Below are 19,656 nucleotides of genomic sequence, written 5' to 3'. Positions count from 1 at the left end.
CTGGTCCGTTTCTGGTGGTGCTGGGTCCTGAGCTGCTGGTCGGGTGGCAGGTCCAAAGGGTTTCTCTCCTCCACCTTCCTGGCTTCCCGAGCAGTACCCTCTGGCCAGGTGTGCCAGGCGGCTGTTGTTTTAGTGGGGACTCGGAGAGCAAAGGAACTGGCCTGAGCCAAGAGGGATCCACAGGTGGTCAGGCTGCGCACCCCACCCCGCTTCTCAGGCTCACTTGCGTGGATAGGGCCAAAGCCCACTACCTGAGACCAGCGCCACGTGGGAGGGTTGCAGGGGGGAGAGGGGGTCCCTGACCTGCCAGCCTTGGTGACGATCATCTCGTGCCCAGCTGATTGAATCCGTCCCCCAGAGCCTTCATCTCAAGCTGCACGCTCATGCTGGCCCCCTTTGTGTTCTTCTTTACTGGCACCTTGGCGGCCGCTGTGCAACTGGCCCTGGGGCTCTCAGGCTCGGCAGCAGCGCTGGTGGCGGCCCCTGTGGCCAGCTCATCATAGCGACCGGTCATTCCGCCATAATGGTTGCTGGGCTTTCATTATATAGACTAGAGGCCTGGTGCACGAAATTCGTGTGTGGGTACCATCCCTAGGCCTGGCCTGTGATCAGGGCCATGTTCCCCGGCTGCCTGCAGCCGTCCCCCCCTCTGCCACCACCCATCCCCGGTTTCCCATTTGCCATCGGGCAATTGGAGCTCAACGGCTGGAGGAAGGGACCAAGAGGTCAGCTGTTCCCAACTGCTTGCTGGCCCTGTCTCCACTTGCTGGCCCTACCCTCTGTGTGTGGGGTGACTGGCAGGGTGGGGGCCTTGGCCTGGTGTCACCCGCGTCCCCCACCACCCACCCTCGGTTCCCCGTTTGCCATTGGGTGATCGGAGCCTGACAACCGGGGGGAGGGACTGAGAGGTCAGCCATTCTGCCTGCTCACTGGCCCCACCACCTGCCACCACCCACCCTGGTTCCCCATTCGCCATTGGGTGATTGAAGCCTGCCGGTTAGGGAAAAGGACCAAAAGGTGGTCAGTGCACCTCATAGTAACTGGTCGAGCGGTCATTCTGGTCGTTTCGCCGTTAGGGTCAGTTTGCATATTATCCTTTTATTATATAGGATAGAGGCCCAGTGCACGGGTGGGGGCTGGCTGGCCTGCCCTGATGGGAGCCCTGGATCGGAGTGAGGTTCCCCACTGGGAGGCAGGGCTGGCCTGGGTGAGGGTCTGTGGGTGGTTTGCAGGCCGGCCACGCTCCTGATCAGGGTAGGGGCTGTGGTCATTCTGGTCACTGGTCGTTCTGGTTGTTCCTTCGTTTTGGTCACTGGGCTTTTATTATATAGGATATTTTAAAGCTTGGCAACAATTTCACCTCTAGCCATTCCACTTCCTTCCTGGACCCATCCTAATGCATCAGACCAAGGAGATGATATAGCATGTGGTGCCTAATTAAGCACCAGGGTTCAAAGCCCAGCTCAGCCATTTGCTCACTGTGTGATAACAGGCAGGTTTCTAACATCTCTGTCACCTGGGAGGAGGATGCTGATCCCATAACTGCTTTGGGGATTAAATTAAATGAGATAATGTGTGGTGAGTGTCACAGAATAAATGCTTCTTAAGTTGTAGTTTATATTAGATGACATCAGTTATGTTTTCCAACTCTAGGTCTCTATGAGCCTAGGTTCTGGGAGTTTTCAAATTACAGTGACCTTTCAGTTTGTCGGTTGATTCCAGATTTCCAGGGAGTTGTCATTCCCCTGGTGTCCCCCACATCCTGCCCAGCCTGAAGTCCTCCTCTAGGCACGGTGCCCTGGCACAGTGCCCCGACACTGGCGTACGCCGCCCAGACCCATACCTTGCTGCCACAACCTCAGTGACTCCTTGCAAACCAATGGTGGATTTTCTGTGCTGAACAATTAGGGAGGGTGTGTCAAGGCAGGCCCAGAGGTGAGGACCCTACAGCCTGGAGAATAAAAACCTGTAAAGCTAGGGAAAATATATATTTTAGAGTAAAGCTGGATTTTGCACCCTGTTTTTGGAGCAGAACCACCTGATGCATAGAAGATTCAATGGGTGTGAACATACAATATACAGATGGCATGTTAATGAATTATACACTTGAAACCTATATAATTGTATTAACTAATGTTACCCCAATAAATTCAATAAACATTTAAAAAAGGAATAAAAAATAAAAATAATGCATGACCCTGCAGAGCATGGAGTGACCTCAGGGAACATGTCTCCAGAGGTGGCATAGTCTGAGAGGGGGGTGGCCAAGGATCTAGGACTCGGGAGAGAGCACCATAGTAACGTGTGCTCAGGAATCCCTGGGAACACCTACACCTTCTGAGGTCACCTTAGGGACAACACTCCCCACAGCCCACAGCTCGGCCTTGGCTTGTAGCCACTGCAGACCTGCCGCTCTGGCTGGGGCTCCACTCCTTTGAGCCCCTTTTCCCTCGGAACCTTTGTCCAGACGGGGACTCCCTAATTCCAAATCTTGGTCTTTCATTTTTCTTTTCTAAAGTCTGTCTGGCAGCGGTTCTCAACCTGTGGGTCGCGACTATCGGAAAACACATATAGCATATCAGATATTTACATTACGATTCATAACAGTAGCAAAATTACAGTTATGAAGTAGCAACGAAAATAATTTTATGGTTGGGGGTCACCACAACATGAACTGTATTAAAGGGTCTCAGCATTAGGAAAGTTGAGAACCACTGGTAGAGGCAAGAAAGAAATGCGCTCATACTTTTATGTAGTTTGTACTGAACTCAATCCATCCCTTCACCCGCCAAGCGAAAGGCAGAGCAGTTCCGACTACACCCACTTAATGGAGGTTTAAGTGCTCAGGAGGCTGGGATCTTCGTCTTCGGCCATTTCTGCTCATTTTGCTGCGGGTTCCACCTGAAGGGGTGCGGAGCCTCATGCGCTGGTTGGTCACGGGAGGCCGCTGCAGAGCATCTGTCCTCACAGGTGTCTCCGGTGAGTGCTGCTGCAGGACAGACGGGAGGTGGGGCATGAGCAGGCCTCTGGGCAAGTTCCCTGGGCCCCTGAGAATGCAGACCAGCCACCCAGGCCTGCAGGTGAGGCAGGCGATGAACTGCACTGGCCGGTCAAGGGACTGGTCAAATGAGAGTCCATTTTGCCAGGGGAATGGCCCCACCCCCAAATGTATTATTAAAAATTATATTTTTAGCATTAAATACAATGTTGAAGACAGTTGATGTAAATTTTGACTGTGATTCTAAGGTTCTTAAAGCACTGGAAACAGACATAGTTACCATAGGGAGATAAATGCAAAGAAGGTGAAGAATGTGACTTCAGCCCAGCATCGCTCAATATATGAGAAACTTCAGTACGCCCCACCTGATAGAAATACGCCCCACCTGGTAGGAGAAGCCTCCCAAAGAAACATCTACCGGCTGCTTTGAAACTGGGTTTGATTTAGGTCGTAGCAAAGGCACAAATGTGTGCTTATGTTTCTAGTTAGCAGCTCAGGCATGTAGCTTATGGCATGAGGAGAGTTTCTAAGAGCAGAACTCGCATTTCAGTGGACCCTGGCAGGAAGGGGTTTGACTTGAGACAGCTCCGTTTGGGGTCATTGTCCAGGAGCCAGATCAGTGCTGAGGTGGCGCCAGCAGCGGGGTGCCAGGAGGGCGCTTGCAGCTCTGCGGAACCCGGACTGAGCTTTGTCCCTGCGGCTCGGTTGGGCTGGTGGTGCCTGTAGTCTCTCTTTTCTGCCTCGTCCAGGTCTCCCGTCTGCTTCTGTGGACGGGGTGCAGTCAACAGTGGGCTGTCATCAACTCCTCTTGGCAAGAGAAATAGGTTCCTGAATGGTGTCCAAGCCCAAAAGGATTCTCCCCCTTTTGGAGGAATATCAAGTGCCACACACACCCTATGGGCAGCCACTAAATCCCCTGAGGACGGCGGGGTCCAGGGCTTGTGCTGAAGCTGGGCTGTGTTCTGCAGACAAGAGTGGCTGTACGGCAGGTGAGCACTGACACAGGACAGGCAGATGAGCAACTGTGCGAAGTGGGGGCCTGCCGGGGTCTGGCCAGCATAGGTGGTCTGGGCGATGCTTTCATCAACATTTGCAAGTGGAGATTACTTGGGGCCAGCACCAGAGTGATAGCCGCACTCGCTGGCCCGTGAGGGGAAATTCACCTACTCCACGCTGATGGGGCACCGGCCTCGAGTACTGAGAACGCTACCTGTGGTTTCTCTGGGGAGGACCAGTGGGTGGGAACGATGCTGCTTTTTAAAGCATTGTTTTACCAAATGCTCATCTTCCTCTCCATTTGCTGAACAAAAGTGACTTTAGCTACGTTAGGAATAACTCTGTGAACGTAGCCACACATCACTAAACATTGCTGAATTTCATGTTTCTTATTTGCAAAACAAAGGATTTGGGTTAGAGTTCTTTTAACTTCTCCCCTAGCTCCTTCTCGGGATTCATTTAAAGATGAAAGTACTGGAGGCAGTTGGTTGTATCCAGAAACAGTTTTCCACCGAAGATATTTAAGTTGGCACGACGCCTGCACGGTGCGTTGCAACCCAGCAATCTTGCTCCACGAGGGCCAAGGCCATGGAGGTGCCAAGGTCAAGCACAGCAGCTCCCCTGCCTCCTAACAGACCAGAAAGGGTCACTGCACATCACTTCCAGTAGGTCCAATAGATGCAACAGAGCTTCCTGTCTGCATGGGAGGGCGGGATATTTAAATCCTTTTAAGTCAAGCCCAAAACTGGGATTCAGGCCAACAGCGGAAGGAAACCAGTCGCCATTTGCTCAGGATGCATGAAGCCTTCTGTGATCTCCCCTCAGCTGGCTGTGTTTTCATAATCTCTCCTCCTGCTGGCCATGGATACCCATCAGTTCTTTGAAAGCCACCGCTGAGTCATGGCTGCCTGGCATTCTTCAAAAAACACATCCAGAGTAAAACCATTACCAAAACCAAGGGCTTAAATAAATAGGTTATGATTTCTTCCCTTTGCAGACAACTGACAGGCTGAAGGGGAATTGATAAAATGGGGTCAATTATGGGAGCATAATTATATTGTTTAGTTTTTCTGGTTTTGTTTTTCAAAAATCTCTCTTCTGTATTTTCTAAATATGAGGAGGGCTGGGGTAGTGGATGCATGGGCTATTTATTTGCCACTCTCAACTATTTAGAGTAGAATTAAGAGTTTGAAATAAAGTGAAAATAATATCTAAATGGTTAAGATAGATGTTGTACTAGTTATTTATTGCTGTTTAACATAATATCTGAAAATTCAGTTGTTTGACCAATGATAATCATTCATTAGCTCACAGTCTCTGAGGCCAGTGAGCTGGCAGTGCTTGGCTTCCTGGCTTAGGCCTTTCAGGAGGCTGTCACCATGGCTTCTGTCATCTGAAGGCTTGACTGGGGCCGAGGGATGGGCTGCCAAGGTGACTCCTGGCTGGCAAGGTGATGCTGGCTGTTGGCAGGGGACTTCAGTTGTTTGCCATGCACACTCCCCATGAGACAGCTTGAGTGTCTTCATGACTTGGCAGCTGGCTTCCTCCGGGGTGTGTGACCCCGGAAGCCACGTGGAAGCAGCAATGACCTAGCCTTAGAAATCACCTACTGTCATTTCTGCAGGCCAGTCCTGACTTCATAGTTAAGATTCCAGGGCATGAAACTAGAAGGATCATTTAGTAGGATGGTTCAACCGGCTACTGTGGATGTTGTAACGCGCGTTACCCGAAGCTCTAAATTGGCCCTGCGCTGGCCCTATTTTTGAGGCCATTGCTCTCTTGCACTGCTCTCAGTGTGCCCTGGGCAACAGATGCTACTGCCTGGTCCAGCTGTGCCTCCTCACTGATACCTAAGGGAGCCCTCGGTCTCAGGACTTTATAATAACCACAGTGAGATTATTTGAGAATCAAATCCAGATGGTCAAAAGCCCACAGAATATGTGTGCATTCAATTGTAATGATGCACTAGTGTGCACAGTGCCACCCTGACAAGAAGCACCAGTACTTCCTCTTCCGAGAACCAGTGACATCCGCTACCCAGGGAGCTATGGCAGAGCGCCATCCTACTGCTCGTTGTCTTTGGTTGACCTTGATGGCATCTGCACCCTGCATGATCCACTCTATTTCACACTTTCAATTCAGCTGACTCAGGAGTTATTGCAAATGGCTCAAAGCTCTCATGCGCTCCATTAACTATGCTCCCAGTGCTCCACATGCACGCTCTCACCCACTCACTCGTTCCTCCACTGTGCTGTGCCAGCTGGCGGGAGCCCTCTGTCCGCTGGCTCACTGCGGTGTGTGGGAGGCGGCAGGGCTCAACTGGGCTCCTCCATCAGGCGAGGCTCTTGTCATGATTCTGTGAGATGTCCTTCCACAGAGCCCGCAGCCGCTGCCTGCAGCCCGGGTGCGGGATGAAGAGGTGGCTCTTGGGAGGTAGAGCATGATGCTCGCGGCCATTGCCCGGACGGAGCCTCGGGAAGGCCTTCTCGGCCTGCAGCTCTCCTCTCGGCCTTTGCCGCGCCCAGCGTCCGCCCACCGCAGGGGCTCCCCGGCTCTGACCTCTGTGGGACTTTGCTCCTTTCCTGATGTTCTGGGCTCTTCCACGAGCCAACTTACCCTCCTCTGACACTTGTGTATCTGGTCCCCATACAGAGAGGCTTCAAACAGGCTCTTTCATCAAAGGGGGAAAGGCTGCTGGAAGCAGGTAGCGTGGCAATAACGTAGAGGCCATTGGAAAAGGTCGAGGAAACAGAAAAATGACTCACAGCAGAAGTAAATGCTGCGAGCGCCGCCGGGGACATGAGAGCAGGGCCGCTGCCCCACGTGGCCAGCAGATCAGGAGCCATGCGCCCTGCGAGTGGACAGGGCCCGCTCCCCACACTGTACTCAGGGTCTGGGGACAGGACTACGCGACTGTGTGATGCTCTCTGCTCAGTTGTGATTCAGGTGTCGAGGGGAAGCCTCTGGAATTCAGGGGTGATGGCAGCTTGCTGTCCTGTTGAACTGTCAGCTAAGCTACCAGATGGGAGCCACCATTGTCCTAGCGCCGTCATCTTTTGGGTGGTTCTTGGGGTCCCTTGGACATGGGCTCTAGGCAGTCACCAGGAGTTGACAGGTCACTTGTGTAGTCTTCTGGGAGGGTGCTTTGGTGAGTGTGTGCATGTGCATGTGTATGCATTTGTGTGCACACAGGTACGTATGTGAGTGTGTCAGGGGGTGGTGCTCTGTTTGCCCACAATTGTCAGCTTCCTGCCCGCGCCAGCCTTGCACAGGTGTGAGGGCATCTGAGTACTTACCTGCTACTCCTCCTGCCAGTGGAGGAAGAGTTTCCTACCCGCCCCCCCCCGCACTCCACCCCTCCCAGCACCCAGGCCATATGCAAGCCAGGCACCGAGATCATGTCCTACAGTGTTTGCATATTCTAATGACCTGGAAGGGAAGACAAATGAACACTTTAGTCAGTACATTTCTCCCACCTTTGCAATAGCCTGTGGGCTGGGGGTGGCCATGGCCAAGCAGCCGCAGGTTTCACTACTTGTTAAGGGAGGCGGGGGGTGTGGGTGGGGCCACTCCCCTGCTCCCCTGACCCCCTCTCACCCAGCCTTCCATCAGGGGTCTGGTGGGAACCTGTAGGCAGCTCGGCCGATTGCCACTCAGCTGCTCGGGTGGAGTTTCTGACAAGGTTAAGGACCCTAACATTTCCTGGCTGCCGCCCGCCCCCCCCCCTCCCGCCCCTGCCTTCCGCCCCGTGGCCCAGGCCCCATGGGAACACTATCATTGCGGGAGTCTCGGGCATGGCTCCTGCTTAAGCGGCAGCAGCGGCCTGGCTACGGCCCTGCGAGAACCTGCGGGAGTCTCTACGACTTGGGGGAGTCAGGCAGGATAGGCTTCCTTACCCCGCCCAGCCACGCCGACTGGGCCTCCCCTACACCCCGCCTCAGGCGCCCTGACCCCTTGCGATGGAAGACCTGAGATTTCCACCTGCGCGCTCCACAGGGAGGGCCATTGTGCAGGCTTCCCGCTTACCAGCAGGCCTGCCAGTCCTAGCCTCTCTCTCTGCTCCAGAGCCGCAATCCGGTCCCTGCCTCCCTTCTTATTTGCCCCTCTCCATTGTCATCAGTTTGTAATCACCTGAAAGACTTCCGCTGCGGGACAGAAACCCGACGGAACCCCGCCAGCCTGGCTGGTTTGGGTCACCTGCTGGGGTTCTGCAGGGCTTTGGGTGGCCACTTGGAGCAAAGGGCACGTCATTAACGAGAGTCAGAGAGGGACGGGGCAGCGCTTGCAGCTCCAGAGCTGTGGTCAGAGGGGCCGTGTTCAACTGTTATTTTATGGGACATGATCTAGTTTGCCTTGTCTCTTCCTTTCTATCTATGTATCTGTCTGTATCTATCTATCTATCTGTCTATCTATCTATCTATCTATCTATCATCTATCTATCTCATCTATGCTCACAAATAGATCAAAATTAAGTCAAGCTCTGTTTTCAAATATTTAGTATCTATACTAATAAAAGGGTAATATGCTAATTAGACTGGACATCTTTCAGACATCCTCTGGACCAAGCCACAGTGATGGGGGCTGAGGCAGAGGCGGTTAGGGGCGATCAGGCTGGCAGGGGAGGGCAGTTAGGGGTGATCAGGCCAGCAGGGGGGGCAGTTAGGGGTGATCAGGTCGGCAGGCAGAGGCAGTTAGGGGCAATCAGGCTGGCAGGGGAAGGCAGTTAGGGGTGGTCAGGCCAGCATGGGGGGGGTTAAGGGTGATCAAGCCAGCAGGGGGGGCAGTTAGGGTGATCAGGCTGGCAGGCAGACAAGCGGTTAGGAGCCAGTGGTCCCAGATTGTGAGAAGGATGTCCCAGATTAGAGAGGGTACAGGCTGGGCTGAGGGACCCCCCTCCCCTTCACGAATTTCATGCACCAGGCCTCTAGTTTATATATATAAAAGCCTAAGTGACTGGCCAACTGGCCCTATGACATGCACTGACCACCAGGGAGCAGACGCTCAACACAGGAGCTGCCAAGCAACAGCGACTTTGCAGAGTGCCCTGTCGCAGTCTGGGACCCCTTTGGGGGATGTTGGACTGCTGGTTTTGGCCCGATCCCTGCAGGCCAGGTGAAGGACCCCCGCCAACCACCTTCTAATTAATTTACTTTCAATGTGCACAAATCCATGCACTGGGCCTCTAGTTATTTATAAAAACATTAAAACCAATTCTTAAAATAAAAGGAAGGTGAAAAATGCATTGCTTTACAAGTGCAAGAATGTCTCCTGAGTTTAGGGGCATTGGAATAAGGCAAGCTCCAGCCTTTGGCTCCTCTGGAGTCTGCCCACCTGCTGCCCTGCAGGGTGGACCATGCCAATGGCCCTGGTGTGGTGGGCACCAGGCTGTGGCAACGTGGGAAGATGGAAAAGTACAAGAGGCAATGGGCTCAGCAGGTGAGCAGGTCTGGCTCGGGCCTGAGCGATATCGCCAGGCAGTGCCATGCAACCTCAGGCACATCACTTCCTCTCTCTGGGGCCTCAGTTTCCCTTCTGTGAAAAAGTGACTTGTGAGTGCCTGGCAGAGCCAACAGCCTATGGCTTATAATCATGCGCCATAGATCTGAGAAGCTGAAGGCCCTGAGACCTCCCGGCAGCACACACCTCACCCCACGTGCAGGACGGCCATCGCGTGGCCTGGCTGTCCTCTAATGTGCAGGGGTGAGAATGGCAAGGATTCGGCTAACACACGTGCCAAGTGGCCTTCCCTCACCACTTCCTCCTGAGACCCACAGTGGGTGAGGCCAGGAACACAGCACTGTCGCGAATGCCAGCTCCTTCGTTGAACAGCTCTGGGCCTCGGCCAGACTGTTGCCTTCACACACACGGGCTTTCGCTGTGAGAGTGCTGTGCCGGGGCAGTGCCGCCGCAGTGCGTTCAGCTGGGGTGAAGGTTCCCTGACCTCCTCACAGAGAGCCTGGATGACCCGCGCGCCCTGACCGGAAACTAGCGCTCTTCACTCACAAAACCTCTACTTGAGGGCAAAGCAGCAGTTACAGTTTCCAGAAACATTGGACCTTAGTTTCTTGGAAATGTTTTTATAGCTTCCCAGTAACCCAGTCTTCTTTTCTGGAATTGAAAGGCTGAGCATTTCCTTTGGATCATGTTCAAACAGCAAAATCCTGTCACACGTCCAATTTGGAAACCCCTGTTTTGACTACATTTGACCAATAATTAACTTCAAATTTAGATAGAAGAGCTGCCAGCTTTTGTCATCAACACATTGGTTAAGGTTATACTATTTCAAGAGTTCTAGTTTACATGTTTCCTTGGCGCACTTTTGTGGACTTTTTTTCTGAATCATGGTCAAATATACAGATGAATAAAAGCATAAATGTTTTACACTTAGTCCTACTCCTTATAACTAAGCACTTGTATTAGTAAATATTTTTTATTTGCGAATAAAAATCCATCTCAAAGTAGCATCTGAGAGAGGAGAGAGAGAGAGAGAGAGAGAGAGAGAGAATGAATGAATGAAGGTTCATAAAGAAATGAAATAAAATCCAGATACAGAACAGCTTCAGGCATGGCTAGATCCAGCGACCATCAGGGTGCACTGTCTTTGTGTCCCTTGGACAAATGGATCTCTTCGTGTGGTAGACATGTACCCATATGTGACAGCAATCCACGTGAGAAAGTATCATCTTCCCCGGCGTTTTGGCTGAAGAAGCCCAGGGAAGGGTGTGACTGGTCCTGCTTGTGTCCCCTGTGCCTTTCTGGACTAACCAGTGTGACCAGGAGAATGGAATAACTGTTCAGACCTGAGGCCCGTCCTTATCATCCCACAGCTCAGACAGTGCGCCTCCAGCTGTATCACCGTTTCCTCGTTTCTAGAAACAGTGAGGAGGAGAGTCCAGCTTCTTTCCTAAGCTGCCACGCAGGCGCATTGCTTGGGGTTGCTGGACTTCCTGGGAGCCCAGTGCTGCATGATAGTCACAAATGGGAACAGACACGTGCAGTGGGAGTGGATGTTGGCTGGTCATCGTGCAGGCGGGGCTCCTCTCCGCAGGATCGCCCCAGGGAGGGGCCTGGGGCATCTTCCCACATGAGATTTCTCCTTTTCTGAGATTTTTAGTTGCTGCTAATACACCCAGAGCCAAAGGTAGAAAGCTGGGTTGAAATGAAAGGCTTGGAGTTTATTCTTGAATACCCTCGAGCCTGGCAGTGTCTCTCATCAGTCAGGACCAAGTGCACCCAGTGGCCCGTGGCCATCGCTGCATCATTGACTGATGCTCAGCATCTTGTTTCAGCAAATGAATTGTCCAATATGAGGCTGTGGTGGCTTTTTCCTGTTCAGAAGTGAGGGGTGGACGGGGGGCAGCTCCCTAGTAAGGAAAGCCCCTGAGAACCGAAGCAAGTCTGAATTCTCTCAGGGCTATGCTGACAGCCCAGTGATTTGGTGTTAACTGAAATTCCCCTTTTTGTGAGATTTTCCTTAAAGACCAGGAAAGAAGTAACTGGGGGAATAGCATGATGCCTGCGCTATTGACAGGTGTGAGATGCTTCCACCTGTGGCATCTCTTGGTGGGAGGCAGGCAGCCGTGCTCTGTGTATAGGTGGAGAAGCTGAGGTCACTGGGCCCAGGTCACATGCTAGCTGGGACCCAGCTCGAACCCCGATTCTTTCTCTGGAGCTCACAACCTCAGACACGTGCACACAGTTTCAGTTGTAAATTTGGGGTAATTTGTTTTCACATCCTCCTTAGGGACCAGGCCTTCCATGTTAACAGAACGTCACACCACACGTCCTGAAAGTAAAAGCCCACCCAACCCAAGCAGCCTTCCAGCCTTACTCCTGGGGCCGTCCGTGCCCACCGATCACCCCTGCACTGCTGCCCTGTGCACTTTCGAGTAAGCAGCGGTTCCCCATTTCCAGATGTGCTTTCACATCTTTCCTGTTGTGCACGACCAGCTGTCCCTTGTGAGCAGCACTTTGATGTGTGATTACTGATGAGTCAAGGCCTCCCTCTCCAGGGGTTTCAGAGCAATTCCTGGAAGGCTGCTGGAGGTGGTTCCAGGCTTTGCATCCACAGGAATGTGTGCCTATGAACAGGTGGGCTGACGCCCGAGGCCTGGGCTCCTCAGCTTCTCTCTGTGGGAGCTTTCTGGGTCTGTGATATTTCCCCCAAACTAATCAAACCTCTTCTTTCTTTGGCCCCTTTCCCTCCCAGCTGTGTCCCCTCTTTGGAATTAAATCCTAGCCTTGGGCTCTGGGCTGTCCTGGACCCCAGGGGGGCACCAGGAGCCGACTGAGGTGACAATGGCACATGCATCCCTGCTCTGGGCCTCCTGTTTATAATGTCAAGGTCTGGAGCTTCCCCTGAGGTGGGAGCCTGCCTGCCCCAACTTACCTGGCTTTGCTAAATGTCCTGTCTGTCACCTGTAAGGGAACAGGATGTTCTACTTACCCAGAGTGTTGGGGGGCAGTCAAATGAGGGATAACTGTGGACTTTCAGAGGGACCGCCCTCTTTGCCTCAGCCTCTCCTTCAGGCAAGGGGAGCCCCTCACTTCAATGGGATGACAGGTTGCCTGCAGACATGAAACCAAATTCCTGTAACTTCTGTGCAGGGACTTACCAGATCCAGACACATCTCATCTGGCCCTCACGTGGATCCTGTGTGAATGTTATAGTGGTTATTCCATTTGTGGCAATGAAGAACCAAAGGTTGAGAGAGGCAAAGAGACTTTTGGGATCCAAACTTGTCTTCTCCACACTATTCACACTATGGTGGAACCACTTATAAGTAACACAGGGGCCCAGTGCATGAATTTGTGCACCTAGAAAGGAACTGTGGGCCCTGAGGCTGCAGTGGGCACAGGGATGGGCCTCAGCTCATCTTCCACACCCCTGCCTGGCCTCTCCTGCTGCAGCTCCCCCCTCCCTCCTGTCTCCTATCTGCCAGCAGCTCCGCTCCCACCGCAGCTCCCACATGCTGATGGCGCCAGCCCCGCTCATACCAACTTACGGTGCAGAGTGATTGGGCTGGCGCCAGCAGCAGGTGCAAGCAGGGCCAGTGCTGTCAGTGGGTGCGAGCAGCAGCTGCTGCCCTGATCGCCCCTCAGGAGCAGGGTGAGGTGGAGAAGCCCTCAGGGGCAATTGGGGATGGCAGCCATTGCTCGCACCCGCTGATGACACTGAGTGATCAGGACTGGCACTGGGCACTGGCAGCAGGTGTGAGTGGTGGCTCTGGTGCAGGCAGTGGGTGCGAGCGCCCAGCAGGAGCAAATAATTTTCAGTTACCACCAAAGGTTCGCCCCAATGACAGTGACCGGTGCCTCACCTTGGTCTGGCACCCAGGCTCACCTGCTCCACTATCCTGCCTTGGCCAACACCCACCATGTTCTGCACGCCCCCCCACCCCCCCACCCCAGGTGATCAGCACATGTCATAGCGACTGGTTGTTTGGTTGTTCAGTTGTTCCACCATTAGGTCTATTTGCATATTAGGGTTTTATATTTATATAGATTATTCATAAAATATTATAGTTATTTAGGAAACAGTTCAAAGTTGTAAAGAGCTTGTGAAGGTATGAAATATCAGTGCCTTGATGAATAATAGCCTTATCTTTATTGTTGCCTTATGAGGGTACCAGACTTGTCGGGATTTGGCGCATCCGATGACAAGATGCTGGAGATCAGAGGTGCCCTAGAGAGTCACTTTATTGCCAGAGGCAACAATGTTCTAGTTGAGTTGGAGCATCTGCTCTTCTCATGGCCCATCTTCACTTCAAGTGGTGAAGGTGGCCTCTGCTCCTCTGGCTGTCCCTGCACTGAGCATATCTAAGCTGTGGCCCTGACACATCATGAGAGAGAAGGAAGATCCAAGGTTTGGGAATCAGAAAAACCAAGTGGGAAGACCAGACTGGAATCACTTCTTTAACCTCACTGGGTCTCCCTTTTCTCTGTTGTAAAATAGGTATGTTATGTCTATACTGTACTGTTATTGAGAGGATTAAATGAGATACAATATGTAAAGTTCCTGTCACAGAAGACAGTCAACAAGTGATAACTGAAGTCTTCAAGCCTCAAAACTCAACATCTCCCCCTTCTTCCCCTTTCTTTCCCTCTCCTCTTTCCTGCCTCTTTCTGTCCTTTCTTCCCATCCGAATTCCACACCCTTAGACAATCATGTGGCTCTTTGACTCTCCTAAACTATATGGGAGAACCAGCAGAGTTGCTTCCACAATCAGGACATCTAAGCTAATGTCAGAGTAGAGCTCCCCTGTTCTCTGCAGCTGAGCAGACTTAGTGAGGCGCCTGGGTTACCCTTTCCATCTCCATGGCTTCTCCAAGAAGCTTGTCTCACTGCCTAGATGGGGAGTGCAATGGCCAGCACTCCCCATGGGGGTGCCATAGGGTGAAATTAAATACCAGCCACCTGGAGAACTCGGCTGGAGATCCCCTTCCTCTCCATTGAAGATCCAGAATGGAGAACTAGAGAGGACTTCAGGAACCAAGTCATGTGACTTGTCCAAGACCCTAAAGCAAGTCTGTGCCCAAACCATGATACATAACTCTGGGGGACAAAGGGCAGCCACCTCTCAATGCATATTTGAAAAAATGCATGTTCTCTTCTGGCTTTTCCCTTGATTTTGAACCCAGTGTTATAACATTGTTTGGATGGTCTGTGATGTGGTCACTGATATCACTCTCAGAGCAGGATAGGACACTCCTTGGTCTGCATCTTGCTGGGGTAGAAGGACCACTGGACAGGTGGAAGAAGAGATCGAAGGCCAATCTTAATTCACACTGTGAGTCTTTTCTTGGTACTTCAGCGTTTCCCAGGTATAAAATGACTTGCATAGAAGAGATGGTTTCCATGCCTCTTGGTTGTTCAATGTTCTAGAATTGGAACCCTTTGGTCAGAAGAAATTATGTCATCTCAAAATCTATATATATAAAAGCCCAGTGACCAAATGGTAGAACAACTGGTCAACCAGTTGCTATGCTACGCACTGACCACCAGAGGGCAGATGCACAGCACAGGAGTTGCCCGCTGGTGGTCCCCTGGTGGTCAGTGCACTCCCACAGTGGGAGCGCTGCTTGGCTGACAGGGATGAGTGGCTGCTCCCACAGCAGGCTGGTCTTTGCAGGCCATGCCCCTGACCAGTGCACGAATTCACGCACAAGGCCTCTAGTATAGAAAAGAAAATGCAAAGCAACTTTGGTTAAAGTCGGGAAGAAAGGTTGGAACCCCAAGACACATGAAGGAAACTGAGGGTTCCTCAGAGCACAGTCTGGAAACCACTGATTTGGAGGCTCTATGTGGTATTCTGGTTGTGCAATGTGTGAGACATAGGGTGGAGGCTGTGGTAGAGAGACCTGTCCCTCGCCAGGGTCCTCCCGGCAATGTACTTTGTTCCAATGCCAGTAGACTCGACTTCTTCCTTCATTTCCTACACACACTGAGATGTGGGCTTCAGGGTCAACATAAGGTTATGCCTCGCCCCCTTTCTTCAAAGAACTATCCTTACACTTTCATAGGGTAGTACTCCATGAGTGTTTGATGAATAGATGAGAAAATGTCTTTTGAGCTTTACAACAGCTAAAAGGTGTGCCTAGAGCCCAGACCTCAGTAGGAGGTACATTTGACATTGCACCCAAAGCATATGTCCATGTACACCTGGATGCGACTAAAACCTGTATATCTTCCATTTCCTCTGTTTCATTTTTTCAAAAATGCTGGCAGTGACCCACTGAACTGTGTTCATAAACTATTAACAGGATGTGCTTGGGAGATGCTGGCGAGGGCGTGCTCCACGGCACCTCCCTGCGCGCACGGGTTACATTTAGGTCTCTCCTGCTACTTTAGGTTAGCACGCATGGCCCACAGGCCACGGAGTGCCTGTTTCTTGCTTTGTGTGGCCTGGAGGCTCCAGAAAGCACTCTGAGCCCAGGCTGGGGTGTTCCCTCCACCCTGTTCCTACTCTGCTCCCAGCACCTGACGGGATCCTGGCTGGGAGTGAAAACCCTGTAACGTCACCTCTGACCACTGCCCCAGGGGAGGCACCTGGCTTCCAAGAGGAGAAGGTCTGGGTATCAAGGGGCCGAGAAATTGGCACTGAGGGTGGAGTCCTCTTTGCCCCATCCTGCTGACCTGGCCCAGGCTCCCTTCCCCAGCAGGTTGCTCTTCTTCCTGAGAGTGTCCCCGACAGATGCACCTGGGCCCTGTGTGCCTCCCACCCAGGTGTCCCTCAAAGGCACACTCTGTATTTGCTTCTTGGCCCACGGCATCTAAAATATTTACTATCTGGTATTTATAGGAAAAGCGTGCCCACCCCAGTGCTGTGCATTACATGGCGCTATAAAGGGTCAGCCTCTTTGAATAACAGTATGCAATGGTAGTAAGGGCATCGAGCAGGAGCGCCTGGCTGGGCATCAATTCATAGGGCTCAGAAGGATGAGGAACTTGCCTGAGGTCACTCAGATAGCAGGTAGCAGAGTGGGATTTGCAGTGAGGGTTTGGTAGGAGAAGAGAACAAATGTCGGCCTGGGTTTCCTGCCCTCGGACAGCACGAAGCCTCTGACTTCCGCTTGTCCAGGGCCATTCTCACTCCAGAGCTGCTGGGCAGCTCCATGCCCTCCAGCCTGGTGAGCTTGCTTTGGGGCAGCTGCCAATGTGTTTTCTTAATGACTGTGGTCCCTCCCGCCTCAGCACACTGTGGCAGAAGCTCCTATGGTATCTTTCTGGCATTGCCCTTCCTGTGTGGCCTCCCAGATTAGTGGCTCCTTTGTGACGTGGCCAAGGCCCTTTTGGAAGCTTAGGTTCCTCTTAAACTCCCCTTGTGATTCACAGAGAGGACCATGGTTTCTAAGCGCTGCCAAGCTCACTGGGGCCAGTACTCCCACACCCCTGCCTCGCCGCCCACTCTGCCCTGGGCATGGCAGACCACCACCTCGATGGGCATCAAGCAGGAGCGTCTACCTGGCTGGGCACAGAGCAGGAGCGCCTGGCTGGGTCCCCAGGAAGCGGAGCTCTTCCCCAGCGGCCCTGCACATGCACAGCTGTGTTAACCTTTGTAGGTCAGGCTGTGCCTGTGTTCTGAGACACAGCTCAGTGCGTTCATGCTGCCTGGTGACTCGGTCGGGCCATGGAAACATGGCTGTTGCTGGACTGTGGCAGAGGCAGTGCGAGGTGGGGAACTGCAAGGCTCTGAGGGGCTCCCACAAGACCTCGCTGCTTCCACGTCCTCATCTGTGGAGTGGGCGACTGCGACTCCCCTATAGAGTCAGGGAGGCCATGAGCACAGTGGGGGGCAGAGTGTGCCCAGCGAGGTGTCTGATATAGGGTCCAAACATCTCCACTGCCAGGCACAGCGCTCACCAACTGTGCACAGGAATGTGGCCCCCAGACCAAGGAGCTACCACGGAGCTAACGCCTGCAGGGCCTGCGCAGCATTCCTGCTCCCCTCCCCATGCGGTTGTCCTGGGCCTGTCCTGCTCCCGCAGCTCCAGTGTGGCCAGCGGGGGGCCAGGGCTGCCGCTGTGTTGCCCGTTTGCTCCCTCACTGATGACCCTCCAGCTGTTGGAAGGGTTGAGAATGTCTACGTTCATTTCAGTGTTTTCTGCCTCCTCTGCTTTGCTCTTAGATGAGCCGCTAACATGCACTAAGGCTTTGTGCGCACTTCCCTGGCCTTGGTCTACACGTCCCCAGCTTGTCCACACTCCCTCCCACACGGCTTGAGGCACGAGAGGAGGCTGAGAGGAGGATCTCAGTTTGGGGCCCTGGGCACACCAAGCAGGAGCGCCTGCCTGGCTGGGCATTGGCCCCACCCCCTAGCCCTGGCCCCACCCCACTAATCCCACTAACCCCATTAACCCCATTTTTGCCCTTCGTTCTCCACAAGGACATCTGCTTCTGTTTGTTCACTGCGGGTAGATGCTCAGGAATTCGTGAGCAATAGTCCCCGTGTAACCCAAAACCACGGGGTCCGGCGGCCAGTCACTACTTGAGCCAATTGAAGAGACAGGGTGGAATCCTAGCTGAGCGTTTATTCCAATCCACTGGCAGCAGGGAGAGCAGCAGGTCACCCACAAACACCTGCTCTGCCCCATAAGCCTGAGGCTTACATTGGGTAGAAGGACAAGGTTCTGTGGAGAAGTAGGAATTGCAGGCATGGGGGAGTGGACACGGGATAATCTTACAGGTTACAAGTCATTCGGACTGAGGGGGACGGGGTCACAGAGGGTGGGTGCCTCCAGGAGCCCTGGGACCAGATTACAGGTAACAGGGGCTGGGGTTGCAAAGAGCAGGTGCCTCCGGGACAAAGTTCCTTGGGCCCAGGTGCCCGGAGGTTGTAAATCTTTCCATAATGACACGCAGTTCTCGGAAGAGGACGGACTGTGATCCCATGTGAGCTCCGTGCCCCAGGCGTGCAGCTCCCAACCAGGAGCTTCTCTGAGCAGAACAGAACTGCCCCGGTTAACAGGTTAACAGAGCAGGAGTCATAGTTCTTACCCTTGTAGCTGGTCCCCAATCTATTCTATTCCTGCCCCTCCCACCACAGGAACCTGTGCTGTGGGCTTCACCACTGTTCACCATTTGTCTTCTACAGTAAGGAAACTGAGGCACACCAAGGCTAGCTAATCGGCCCGAGGCCCCTGGGAAGCGGTGGCTGCGGGCTGCAGGCTGCGGGCTGTGGGCTGCGGGCTGAGGCCGCCACTTGCAGACTGCCGGGAGCCCGTCCATCCTTGCTGCTTGACACAGTCGCTGCAGAGAAGAAACATCTGCACAGCATATGTTTCGGGGGACCTGGCGTATGTGGCATACTGTTCTTGATATGTTTGCTCCCCTTAGCGCTATGTGTTTTAACCAAGGTCACCTCTCCGAGAAAGGTTGTTTCCCCAGGTAGGGATTTTTCCCTGAAGTTAGGGAGGAGATAAAACCCCTTAACTAAGTGCCAGGTGGGTAGTTAATCATGCTTAAGCTACATAATCTTTACTCCCTGGAATGGAGATAAGAAACACCCTAACCTTTGGAATAGAAGTTGATAGGATTAAAATCAACTGGTATAAATACAGATGTAACAAGACAACAAAACACAGAACCTAGAGACAGGACTTGGCTGGAGATCCTAGACAGAACCTAGACACAGAACCTAGAGAGAGAACCTAGGGAGAGAACATGGCAAAAGATCCTGGACAGAACCTGGCTACAGAACTTGGCTGGAGAACCTAGACAGAACATGGCGGGAGAACCTGGATAGAACCTGGCAACCGAACCTGGCTGGAGAACCAGAACCTGGCTACAGAACTTGGTTGGAGATCCTGACCAGAACTTGGCTGGAGATCCTGGCCAGAACTTCGCTGGAGGTCCTGACCAGAACTTCGCTGGAGGTCCTGACCAGAACTTCACTGGAGATCCTGACCAGAACTTGGCTGGAGATCCTGACCAGAACTTGGCTGGAGTTCCTGGCTAGAGATCCTGGCTAGGCTGCTGATCAACTGAACGCTGTCTCCATGTCATTCCTTCATCGCCGACTCCGTCCACACCTTTGGGGACCCCTGGACCCGCTGGGGTTGGACCCCAGCAGCAGACCATCTGGTCTGCGTCACTCCCGCTGCGGGGACGCCTGCTCCAGGCCCGCTGCCCAGTCCCAGAAACCAGTCCTCACAATTTGGAA

Source organism: Myotis yumanensis, unplaced genomic scaffold, assembly GCF_028538775.1.
Source record: "Myotis yumanensis isolate MYYU_CA2020_CCGP unplaced genomic scaffold, mMyoYum1.0.hap1 SCAF_11, whole genome shotgun sequence".
In the NCBI taxonomy this organism is placed as follows: domain Eukaryota; kingdom Metazoa; phylum Chordata; class Mammalia; order Chiroptera; family Vespertilionidae; genus Myotis; species Myotis yumanensis.
Note: the sequence above shows the minus strand (reverse complement) of the source record.